Source organism: Heloderma suspectum, chromosome 3 (genome assembly GCF_057233095.1).
Source record: "Heloderma suspectum isolate Gila_16-S chromosome 3, 16-S_ref, whole genome shotgun sequence".
In the NCBI taxonomy this organism is placed as follows: domain Eukaryota; kingdom Metazoa; phylum Chordata; class Lepidosauria; order Squamata; family Helodermatidae; genus Heloderma; species Heloderma suspectum.
In genome coordinates this window covers 28,108,491-28,122,128 of record NC_139460.1, presented here as the reverse complement: position 1 = coordinate 28,122,128, position 13,638 = coordinate 28,108,491, and positions in this window count along the sequence as shown.

The window sequence follows — 13,638 nt, the reverse complement described above, 5'->3', positions numbered from 1 at the left end:
CAAAGGTTTGCATGGAAATCCATAAGCATTGTTATGCTCATGTCTCCTAATGCATGCACTTTTTCTGCATTTTTGCCTAATATACACATTTTTTCTAAGAGGTTTTCTTAATATAATGCATATTTGAATGTTATTTTCTCCAACAGAAATGCATACAAAAAAGCATATTTTAGGGAAAATACAAAATGTGTATTTTAGGGGAAAAGTCAAACAAAGCTGCATATTTTAGGACAAACTATATTCAATTTAAATATGAATTTTCATGTGTTTTTGTAAAAGACCCCCCCCCCTGCAAAAAAACCCCAGACTGATGCAGAAACAGGATGGAATGGGCTTATGACTGAGCACATATGGAACTGACATGGACTAGAAATTAGGGTTGGAGGAGAATTTCTCCCCGAAACTTTGGGGGGCCGAGCGCCAACGTGTTCGGCCCCCCCAAAAGTTTTGGGGAGAAATCCTCCGCACCCCCCGCCCCCCGCACCCCCGCCCGGGATGGGACTTGCCTTTGCTGAATGTCCCTCCCGGCGGCGGGTCCGGCCGGCGGTTCGGCGGGTGTTCGAGCGAGGCGGGAGCGGCAGCCGCCATTGCAATGAAAGAAAAAAAAAAACTTCCCCTGATAGGCTACGTGACGATTCACGTAGCCTATCACGGCTAGATTTGCAAAGTCAGCCATGATAGGCTACGTGAATCGTCACGTAGCCTATCACGGGTGACTTTAAAAAAAAAAAAGTGTGTACGGATAATGGCGGCCCCCATAGGGAGCCGCCATTTGCGTTCCTTATTTGGTCGCTGTAGTCTACGTAAAGATTTACGTAGACTACGGTGAAAATAAGGGCAACGCTATTTGCGTTGCCCTTATTTTCGCCGTAGTCTAAGTAAAGATTTACGTAGACTACAGCGACTAAATAAGGAACGCGAATGGCGGCTCCCTATGGGGGCCGCCATTAGCGTACGCGCTTTTTTTTTTTGAAGTCACCCGTGATAGGCTACGTGATGATTCACGTAGCCTATTACAGCTGACTTTGCAGATCTAGCCGTGATAGGCTACGTGAATCGTCACGTAGCCTATCAGGGGGCGGTTTTTTTTTAAAAAAAAAACTTTCACGTTTGCGGCCGGGCGAGGCGGGAAGCCTCCTCCCCCGCCTGAATTTCGGCCGGGGCGAGGCGGGAAGCCTCCTCCCCCGCCTGAATTTCGGCCGGGGCGAGGTGGGAAGCCTCCCCCCCGGCCTGAATTTCGGCCAGGCCGAGGCGGGAAGCCTCCCCCCCCGGCCTGAACTTTGCGGGGGGACCAGCGAAGCGCCTCCCCCCCACCGCGAACTTCCTTCGAGGACAGGTAAGTGACTTTCGTCCACCCCTACTAGAAATACACTGATCCATCCACCCCTAAACTCTAACACAATTACAAGGTGGATGCCACCGTGTTGTTTTGGGAGCTGGCTGAGAAAATATGTTTGTATATCTTTGAGTGTAAGATAGAAGTGTCCCTACAACTACAGTCCTGAAAAAACAACAACAACAACACCCTGTTCTCCTCCAGGTTTCAATAAGTTGGAAAACATGGATTTCTAGTATTCATATGATTTCTTAATTTTAGTGGCAAGGTGAGATATTTATATTGCTTTGTCTTGAGAAACAGGACTTAAAAATTAAAGGGAGCTGGAAATAACTAGAAAGGGAGGAAAAAATTACCAAACACATTTGAATTGACTGTGCTCTATGGCTTTTTGGTCCATTGAGTTTAAACATAACAGGATTCAAGTTCACTGCTTAGTGATCTGCTTATTAATCACATATGTTATCTATATTTCCATAAACCTGCATTGGATATGTATTGCATGGGAGAACATGAAATATGAATTACCTTCTTAGTGAGATGAAAATGAGGTCTAGAGTTCATTTCTGGTACAGCAAATGACTGTTTCAGAATAAAATGATTGGCAATGAGTAATGGGTTTCCCGTGCAGGTTTTGGTTTTTGGTTTTTAAATTGCAGATACAGTTCTACATCCCTAGCTCACATTAATCTGGCTCCTTCTCATTAAAGCAGTTAGCAGTTTTAAACTAAGAATGAGCGGATTTCCCCAATTTTTTTCCAATGTTCTACTGGTTCTCTCTACATTGTGTTCCACTCCACATGACTTCTGGTTTTACTTAGTTCGAGTTTTTGTTGTTTGCTGCATTGGCTTCCATTGCAGGCATGCTTTGGTGCACATCTGTGATGAGCTGATTCAGACTGGTGGACTGTAAGCCAGTGTGGTGTAGTGGTGAGAGTGTTGGACTGGGAGTTGGGAGATCTGGGTTCTAGTCCCCACTTGGCCATGGAAGCTCACTGGGGGACTTTGGGTGAGTCACAGACTCTCAGCCCAACCCACTTCACAGGGTTGTTGTTGTAAGGATAAAATGGAGAGGAGGAGGAGGATAATGTAAGCCGCCTTGGGTTCCCTGCAAGAGGAAAAAGGGCAGGATATAAATGCAATAAATAAATAAATAAAGCCAATGCCATAATAAAGTTGTTAGTCTTTAAGATGCTGAAAGATTCTTTGTTGTTTTTGCTACTGGAAAAAAGCAACTCTGGCAACAAGATCAGATAATTTGGAACTCCCAGACTCTAGAGAGAAATTCAGATAGGATTAATTTTGTAAGCTTCCCTATTTTAACCCCTTTTCTAAGGACAATACTTAAAATTGAAAAGTGTGTGGGCTATTCTTATACAATTTGTCTGCTCGATAGGAAAGTCTTACCTATGTCATTGATAAAATAAGCTGCCGACAAACAAAGTCAGACTTCAAGAGGATCCATTGTAGTATATGCCTGAAACAATCTAGCTTGATAGCTTCCTTCTGTCTTGAATTAGAACTACTGAGCTTGGCATATACTGCATTCTGCAGGGAAATAAGAACTTAAGAAGAGCCATGCTGGATCAGACTAAGGGCCTGATGAGTCCAGCATTCTATTTGCACAGTGGCCAACCAACTGCCTGTGAATTTCAGAGGAAGGATCCACCTAGCCAGCATCCTATAACCCACTGGTCAGTTGGATGCTGCCAGGAAGTTCATAAGCAGGACATAAAAGCAAGGGCCCCTGTTTGCCCCCTGGGGATAAATGGGAGTTGTAGTCCAGCAAATCTGGAGAGCAACAGGTCGGGAAAGTTGAGTTATACTACCCTGGGCTGGAATGCAGCTGTAGGCAGGGCCGACCCTACCATTAGGGAGAGTGAGGTGGTTGCCTCAGGTGCCAGATGCTGGGAGGTGGCAGCAGGGTCTTGGAGGAGAAAGCTGTGTTCCAAGCAACCTGCCCTGTGCCCACTAAGCTAGTCTGCTGCCTTCAGGTGCAGTGGAGGATGCTGTTGAAGAAACATCCCAATTGGCTTTTGTACATGGAGTGGGAAGGGGCACAATCATGTTCTTCACCTCAGGTAGCAAAATGTCTTGAGCCAGCCCTGGCTGTAGGCCTCAGTCTCTGTCACTCCCTTGGCTGTGGAGGTGCTGCTGGATGGTCTCCATATTGGGAGGGGGCAGAAGGTGGCTACTGCTCTCGGATCCACTGTCTTAGCTAGATGGTTGTATATAACGCCCCCTCCCCCAGTAGCCCTTTGGCCTCCATTTGCTCTCAGAATCTCTTCATACATCTCTCCTCAGAATCTCCTCAGTCCTCCATGGCAGCTCCTACAGGCCCCAAATGGTGTGCTCCAGGCATCCCACCAAAGGCAAAACTGCAGATGGTTACATTTGTTTTGAGAAGAACTGTCTCACATGCATCTACATCACTGGATGTCTCTTTACCCTCGATCACTGTAGACTGGGGTCTGGTTCACACATACATTTTCCTCAGTTGCTGACTGTACTGCAGAATGTTGACTTTCATGTGTGAATGAGCCAGCACAGAAAGAAACTAAAGATAGAAGTTGCCTTTTTTCTAGGTGGCAAGTCTCAAGCCCAATGACTTCCAGGGGAGTGAAGTCCACACACACAGCTGCAGTACTCAAGTACAGAGGGCTCAAGCAATGCCCATGCCTGTGAGAACCAATACTTCAGGACTAGCCATTGAATGTATGAACTGATTCCACTAGAATAAACATCAATTTATAGTGATGGAAGATGAAAGGGGAGTTCTATCTGTGGTGTTAGATCTGGGATGGCTCATTCAGATATGTGTCACTTGATGTTTCCGTCACCCAGCATTATCTGAAGCATGGTTACTCCTAGGGAGGCTGGAGGAATCCATCTGGGGGGTCAAGCCCGACACCGGCAAGGAGAGTGTGCAGGGTGGGTGTATGTGGTGCTGGCGGAAGTCCATGAGCTGGCCCAACTCATGCAGGTGAAGTCAGGCCAGCTCGTGGACAAAGCGAGCCAGAGTCCAGGGGGCTGAGCTTTTAAAAGCTCAGTGGGCTTGAGCCCCTGGATGGATTCTCTCCTTGCCGCCACCACCCACCACCTGGTGCCACCACATAACCCCTCACACTCTCCTTGCTGGTGTCAGCAGTGCAGGTGGCAGGCTGTGGTGGTGAGGGAGCCCTCCCTCCCTGCTGCCTCTACCCACTCATGCCCCGCTTTCTCCTTGGCGATGCTGACACTGACAAGGAGAGTGCGAGGGGTGCATGCGGTGCCAGTGGGCAGTGGGAGTGAAGAGGGAGGACTCCCTCCCTGCCGCAGCCACCACCAACTGCTACCACTGTGTGCACACCCTTTGTGCTCCCCTTCCTGATGCCAACACCAGCAAGGGGTATGCACAGTGGTGGTGGGAACTTTCTCCCTTTTGCGAAAGTCTGTAGTTCCTCAAATTACAGTTGTAATTTGCAAAAATTCTGGTCATAATTAAACCAAATTAGGCAAATTATGGCATTATTCTGTGTAATCTGTGCAAACTACAGCTGTAATTTCCACAAATTACAGCTGCAATTTGGAGAACTACAGACTTCTGCAAAAGGGTGGGAAAGTTCCCAGATTTCAGGAACAAACCCCTGGCTCGGCTCATGAAGGGCAGTTGAGTGGGAGTCCATTGAGCCTCAAAATGGCTGGACTCCATAGCAAAGGACATTCCTAGTTACTCCCAGGTAACTGCCAGTGAGTTCAATGGGGTTCATTCCTGTGGTATGTGTAAGGATGGATGAAAGTCCCTTACCTGGTCCTGCAGCTTGCTTCGCAGTGGGGGAGAGGCGCTCCAGTTCTCCCCCCGAAATTCAGGCCGGGGGGGGGGAGGCACCCCACCCCTCCTGGCCGAAATTCAGGCCGAGGGGGAGTGCCCTGTCTCCACGGCCGCGAAATAAAAAAAGTAAATTGGGGGGGAAAAAAAACGTGATAGGCTATGTAACGATTTACATAGCCTATCATGGCTAGATTTTCAAAGTCAGCCATGATAGGCTACGTATATTGCTACGTAGCCTTTCACGGCTGATTTTGGAAAAAAAAAAAAAAGCGTGTATGCAAATGGCGGCGCCCATGGGCGCTGCCATTTGCGTTCCTTATTTGGGCACGGGTAGTCTACGTAAAGATTTACGTAGACTACAGCGAAAATAAGGGCAACGCTATTTGCGTACACGCTCTTTTTTCTTCTTCAAAGTCAGCCGTGATAGGCTACGTAATGATATACGTAGCCTATCACGGCTGACTTTGAAAATCTAGCCGTGATAGGCTACGTAAATCGTTACGTAGCCTATCACTTTTTTTTTTTTTTACTTTACTTTGTAATGGCGGTGGCGGAAGCCGGTCAGAAGACCAGCAGCTGCCGCCGCCACCACCAAAACGCCGCCGAAACGCCGCCAGGACCCGCCACCGAGAGGGACATTTGAAGGAGGTAAGTCCCATCCCGGGGGGGGGGGGCGGGGGGGCGGAGAATTTCCCCAACAACTTCGGGGGGCCGAATGCATTGGCTTTCGGCCTCCCAGAGATTCGTGGAGAAATTCTCCGCCATCCCTAGGCATGTGCCCTGGTTCAGTTGTTGTTGTTGTTCAGTCGTTCAGTCATGTCTGACTCTTTGTGACCCCATGCATCATAGCACACCAGGCCTTCCTGCCCTGTGCTTTCTCCCAGAGCGTGCTCAAGTTCATATTCATTGCATCGGTGATGCTGTCTATCCATCTCATCCTCTGCCGTCCCCTTCTCCTTTTGCCTTCAATCTTTCCCAGCATCAGGGTCTTTTCCAGTGACTTTTCTCTTTGCATTAGGTGGCCAAAAAATTTGAGCTTCAGCTTCAGGATCTGTCCTTCCAATGAGCACTCAGGGTTGATTTCCTTTAGGATGGACTGATTTGACCTCCTTGCAGTCCAGGAGAGTCATAAGAGTCTTCTCCAGCACCACAGTTAAACAGCATCAATTCTTTGGCGCTTAGCCTTCCTTATGGTCCAGCTCTCACAGCCATACATTACTACTGGGAAAACCATAGCTTTGATTAGACAGACCTTTGTCGGCAAGGTGATGTCTCTGCTTCTTACTATGCTGTCTAGGTTTGCCATAGCTTTCCTCCCAAGGAGCAAGCGTCTTTTAATTTCATGGCTACAGTCACCGTCTGCGGTGATCTTGGAGCCCAAGAAAGTAAAATCTGTCACTGCTTCCATTTCTTCCCCTTCTATATGCGAGGAAGTGATGGGGCCAGATGCCATGATCTTCGTTTTTTTAATGTTGAGTTTCAAACCAGCTTTTGCACTCTCCACTTTCACCTTCAACAAGAGGCTCTTTAGATCCTCTTCGCTTTCTGCCATTAGGGTGGTATCGTCTGCGTATCTGAGGTTGTTGATAATTCTCCTGGCAATCTTGATTCCGACCTGTGATTCATCCAACCCGGCGTTTCTCATGATGTACTCTGCATATAAGTAAAATAAGAGGGCGACAATATGCAGCCTTGTCGTACTCCTTTCCCAATTTTGAACCACTCGGTTGTTCCATGTCTGGTTCTTACTGTTGCTTCTTGACGCTCGTACAGGTTTCTCAGGAGACAGGTAAGGGGGTCTGGTACTCCCATCACTTTAAGAATTTGCCACAGTTTGTTGTGATCCACACAATCAAAGGCTTTAGCATAGTCAATGAAGAAGAAAGAGACGTTTTTCTGGAATTCTCTTGCTTTCTCCATGATCCAGCGAATGTTGGCAATTTGATCTCTAGTTCAGCATACTGCTGAAGCCTATCTTGTAGGATTTTGAGCATCACCTCGCTGGCATGTGAAATGAGCGCAATTGTGCGGTAGTTTGAACACTCTTTGGCGTTGCCCTTCTTTGGAATTGGAATGTAAACTGACCTTTTCCAGTCTTGCAGCCACTGTTGAGTGTTCCAAATGTGTTGGCATATTGAGTGCAGCACTTTAACAGCATCATCTTTTAGGATTTTAAATAGCTCAGCTGGAATACTGTCATCTCCGCTAGCTTTGTTGTTAGTCATGCTTCCTAAGGCCAACTTGACTTCACTCTCGAGGATGTCCGGCTCAAGTTCAGTGACCGCACTGTCATGGCTATCAGGGACATTCAGATCTTTCTTCTGTGTATTCTTTCCACCTCTTCTTAATCTCATCTGCTTCTGTTAGGTCCCTGCTTTCTTTGACCTTTATCATGCCCATCTTTGCACAAAATGTTCCCTTGAGATCTCTGATTTTCTTGAAGAGATCTCTAGTCTTTCCCATTCTGTTGTTTTCCTCGATTTCTTTGCATTGTTCATTTAAGAAGGCCTTCTTGTCTCTCCTTGCTATTCTCTGGAACTCTGCATTCAGTTGGATATATCTTCCCCTTTCTCCCTTGCTTTTCGCTTCCCTTCTTTCGTCAACCACTTGTAAGCCTCATCAGACAGCCACTTGGCTTTCTTGCATTTCTTTTTCTTTGGGATGGATTTTGTTGCTGCCTCCTGAACAATGTTACAGACCTCCGTCCATAGTTCCTCAGGCACTCTGTCTATCAGGTCTAATCCCTGAAATCTATTCCTCACCTCCACTGTATATTCATAAGGGATATGATTTAGGTCATACCTGAATCGTGTAGTGGTTTTCCTTACTTTCTTCAATTTAAGCCAAAATTTTGCAAGAAGAAGCTCATGATCTGAGCCACAGTCAGCTCCAGGTCTTGTTTTGACTGACTGTATGGAGCTTCTCCATCTTTGGCTGCAAAGGACATAATCAATCTGATTTCGATATTGACTATCTGGTGATGTCCATGTGTACAGTCGCCTCTTGTGCTGTTGGAAAAGAGTGTTTGCTATGATCAGCGTGTTCTCTTGGCAAAACTCTATTAGCCTTTGTCCTGCTTCATTTTGTACACCAAGGCCATGCCTGCCTGTTATCCCGGTGATTTCTTGACTTCCTACTTTAGCATTCCAATCCCCTATGATGAAGAGGACATCTTTTTTTGGTGTTAGTTCTAGAAGGTGTTGTAGGTCTTCATAGAACCGATCAACCTCAGCTTCTTCGGCCTCAGTGGTTGGGGCATAGACTTGAATTACTGTGATGTTGAATGGTTTGCCTTGGATTCATACTGAGATCATTCTATCGTTTCTGAGGTTGTACCCCAGTACTGCTTTTCCCACCCTTTTGCTGACTATGTGTCCTACTCCATTTCTTCTAAGGGATTCTTATACAATTCTTATACATGATACAATTAACATCATCTTAAGTCAAGGCTTCTAAGAGCCCTGGTTCAGAGGATATCTCAAAATATATTATTGGTGCATAGGCAACCTTGGACTACCAATCTACCCAATATACTGAGATTCCTCAAAAAAACAGATGCCATCTTAGAGCAAGATTAATTAATTACTCTAGATTTAGGTCATACAGAATTGGCTATTTTCAGAAATCACTCAGACAAGCTCTCCCATTTATTTATTTATTTATTTATTTATTTTTCCTATAAAAATATCAGCATAACATAATGAAATACAAAACTTATCCATACATCGATTTTCAAAGACATGATACAATTAACATCATCTTAAGTCAAGGCTTCTAAATAGAGCAATAACAATTGTTAGGTTCAGTGACAGTGAACCTGAAGCTCACCAGGCTCATTCTACAGGCAACAAGTTTGGTGGTAGGCCAGGTAGCTAATCCAAAACATAGCTCACAATGTTGTGTGTTCAGAGTCTTCTTTATAGACTCTTTGGAGGCTATAAAATGTTTAGCTTGTTTTTATTTCCTTTATTTGTGGTCTAGGCTGAGCGCCAAAGAATTGATACCTCTGAACTGTGGTGCTGGAGAAAACTCTTACGAGTCCCCTGGACTGCAAGGAGGTCAAATCAGTCAATCCCAAAGGAAATCAACCCTGACTGCTCATTGGAAGGACAGATACTGAAGCTGAAGCTCAAATATTTTGGCCACCAAATGCGAAGAGAAAAGTCACTGGAAAAGACCCTGATGCTGGGAAAGATTGAAGGCAAAAGGAGAAGGGGACAGCAGAGGATGAGATGGCTAGATAGCATCACCGATGCAATGAATATGGACTTGAGCACGGTCCGGGAGGGAGTGCAGGACAGGAAGGCCTGGCGTGCTCTGGTCCATGGGGTCATGAAGAGTCGGACACGACTGAATGACTGAGCAACAACAAAAGGTACATTCCTTAGGATGCATTTCTGTTCTTTAAATCACTTATATCTCAACTGCTTATTGAGATAAATGATTATAACAACATATATATAAAAACATTCCAGAATCTCATGACATGTTAGAGAAGTTTTTTTGACACAATAATTATTTCTTCGACTCCACTCCATCCTATCTTGTGAGTATGTATTCTCAAAACATATCTCTCATATTTACTACCTGAGAAGATCATCCTTGTTACCTTATCTGATCTCATTCTTGTTTTCTTTTTTTTTAATGTTTTTGTGAGGGTGCTATCACAATAAATCTAATATGGGCACTGACCTCATGGTGCCCCAAATGTAGAACCTAGCATCTACTCCTGAGATTCCTTTCTTATCAGTAAAGAGTACCAATAAGCCAGTCATCAGTTACTAATTGTCTGGCACTTCTGTTTCTCATCTGGGAATCCTCAAAGATAAGACAAGTTTAATTACTCTTGTACCAAGAGGCCGAGCTCAGTTGTGCTGGGCTTTGGAATTTCATATTTTAATCCAGAATTTTCATGGAGGGAATCGAATTATTGAATTTCTTAATTTTACAGCAGGGGCAAGATGCTGCAAATATGAAAGATTTGCCTGATTGGCCACACTCTCTACTAAGAGTTAAGGACTGCACTTGCTAAGTAATAATATGCATGTCTGAACCAGCAGCATGAAACCAGCTCAGTAACACCTGTCTCTGTCTGTGCCATCATATGATAACCACAAATTCTTATGAACAGCTGCTCTTACAGGTGAACGTATTATTTTGCCTTTTTATTTCTATTATAGAAATGTATAGATCTTAGCATTAGAAAGCAAATCCAGACAGTTGCCTGCATTCTTTATGAAGCGAACAGAGCAATTGCTTTATGAGTGGCAGCCAAATCTGTTGCAGGAAGGCTTCTCATGTTGGATACAATGATTTGGAGGAGATAGAGTGTGATGGATGTGATATGAACACAGATTCCCCAACTGTTCCTAGGCTTACAAAAATAGAACATTCATTTTGCTTTTGCTAATGATGTAAAAAATGCATTACTCATTGTATATAGGTTATTGCTCCAATCCTTCACTCTCCTTTCTTTGGGCACATGAAGTCAGAGTTCATCTGTCTTTTCAGGCTGGTGATATCGAGATGCATTATCCTCCCACTGAGGTTTTACTGTATTCAGTATGCATCATGTATCTTGTTTGGAGTAATGATTTGACAGAAAATCCTCCTCCAGTCAGGAGCTTTGAAAAGAAATAGCAAATGTCATTTCCTCACCTCGGGCTAATGATGTCACATACCATGGCTCCTTTTGCCTTATCGAGTACCATTACATCCCAGTGGATTATGAATTCCAACGTGTCACATTTTGTTCCTGCTTCTGAAGGAGCACACACAGTATCCATCAGCTGTTCCTTGCCACTGTGACTCCTTCATTTAATGAAATGGTTATTTGTATAATGGCACATAGCTGTACTTAAAGTGAGACCAGTGGCTCATTCTAGTGCTGGACCAAAAACTTCTTCCACATTTTTTGGGACCTTTCTTATTTAATTTGATTGGGGGGGGAATGCTTTCAGGAAAAAAAAAAGTTAAAAGATAAGAAAATTTTGGTGAAATTCTCAAAGGTGGTCATGGGATTTTGTCATGGTTATCTTAGTTATGAGGTTGCCAAGTAGTGTGTGTGAGTGTCCCCTCTTTTACTGTACAATCATCTCTTCAGTGGCCTGCAGCCTCCCGGGCTTCCCATGATTTGATTAAAGCCCAGGGGAAGACGTGAGGTAACTTCTCCTATGGGGCTTCTTCAGCTCAGAAAGCATAGGCACATGACGAAGGCTGCAGAGTGATGGAGAGAGATGTAACAAAAAGCAAGCACATGGACAGCACCCTCACCCACCTAGTTTAGTGCAAAGACACCACCAAACATTCTAAAGGACTCTAAGGATGAAATAGAAAATTGGAACTCTCTTTTAGGGGTTGGGGGTTGAACAAAACCTTGGAGAAATTAGAAGTAGGGTTGGGTGACCTTATTGCTGTCCAGGTTGCGGGCCACTTGCCAGACCCCCACTGGCCGCTCACTCCCTCGCTTGCCACATGTGGCGAGTCACTGGGTGGTCTGAGAGCACCTGGCAAGTGGCTGCCCAATCCCTCTCCATGCTGCTATTTTGCCTAAAAATGGCAGCTCGGCCTTTTTTTGTAAAGGCCTATTTTATGCAAATGGGGGCCTTAAAGCAGCCATTTATGCAAGATTACAGGCCTTTATGAAATTGGCCTTTATGAAAAAGTCCGAGCTGCCATTTTGTGGCTCAGTGAGGGATTGGGGGTCCCCACGCTTGCCTGACTCAGTGAATGCCAAGTTGGAGAAGTGTGGGGATCTGCGCGGACTGGTGTCCAGGGGGCTGAGCTGGCAATTTCTTGCCAGGCCTCAAGCCCCAACTGGACGCCCACGAAATTCCTAATTAGAAGATAGAAATCAGCACAGAAATACTAGGAGCTCAAAAATAAAATCCTTGGTGAAATAGGCTCCAAGATTAAGGATAAATCTAAATCTATCTGTCTGTCTATCTGTCTATCTATCTATCTATCTATCTATCTATCTATCTATCTATCTATCTAATGAGTTGGTTCATACTTGATAGCAGTCTCTGCTCAAGCACTTAGAGAGGATGGGGGGGGACTTGTTTACAGCCAGGTAACATTCTCCAGGAGGACCCGATCCTGTGAACAGCTGCCTCCCTGAAAAGGCGATCATGTATGCTAACTCCATCTGGGGGGGCACTAGTTCACATAAAATGTGCTTCCATGTAAGCCCTGTCTGAGAATACCGTGGCCAGCCCTTCCACCTAGATGCTGATGTGGCTACAACTCCAAAAATGAAGAGGAGTGCCATACACATATGGATCTACATGGATTGGACTCCCTCTACAGGGGTGGAAACCCTTATTAATCATGGTTATCATCTCCATGGTGTGGGTCATATGCGTGTAGAATAGCCCTAGGAGACTGATGGCAATTGTGCATTGGTGTCAAGGGGACAGGGATAACCAGTGTGTTCTTGGAATCCCCTTAGGTCTTCACTCTTCAGTACCCAGTGGTAGCAAATGACTGAAGAAGGTTGACGTGAAATATGAAAGCAGCTGCTGGGCTGGTTGGTTGTGGCCTCAAGAAGATGCACCATTTCTTGGGCTTCCCCACAGCCCCATGTATGGAGGGGAGCGACTTGCCATCCCTGCTTTCCTAAAAAATATAACAATAGCAAGTATAACAATACAAATAATGAAATACCTTAGATGAAAATACCTTAAATCTATAACAAATTTGGTCATTCATTAAAGAATCCTGTACAGAGTTACACATATTTTCTCCACTTTGGTTTTTGGTGAAAGAGTATTCTGTTAAGGATTGTTTTTTCTTTTTGTTTGCTGGATTTGACTCATACAGTTCTGCACAACACACAACTTACATACATTATAGACTGTTTTTTCCCACCACCCTACCATCTTCATTTGTCAAATCAGATTTTCCTTCAGATACCATCACTGGGTGTGATTCAATCATCTGCCACAAGAAGGAAGACATGTACAAACATAACTTTTAGGGTGGGAAACAATCTCTCTCTGGAGCTGAGGAATTGCTCCATCTTCCTTTCATTTAGGAAGGGTCACAAAGGCTAGTTTTTGTTTTTATTTATTTATTTATTTAGTGCCGTCAATGTACATGACTAGAATAAAACAATAAAACTGCCACAAAAGGCGTACATTCTTTTGTGATTTCTTGTTAGGTGGACTGGCTGTTCTATATTTTGAAGTGGTTTGTTTCTATCCTGTTTTATTCATAATTTGAAATCATTATTGTTACATTAATAGAAGTATAGCTTCCAAATAGGGATGGATGAAAGGGACTTACCTTGTCCCGCAGCTTGCGTCGCGGTGGGGGGGAGGCGCTTCGGTTCTCCCCGTGAAGTTCAGGCGAGGGGGGGAGGTGCCCCGCCTCGCCTGGCCGAAATTCAGGCTGGGGGGGGAGGCACCCCATCCCTCCCTGGCAAAATTCAGGCCGGGGAGGAGCGCCCCGTCGCCCTGGCTGCGAAAAAAAAGTAAAAACAAAAACAAAA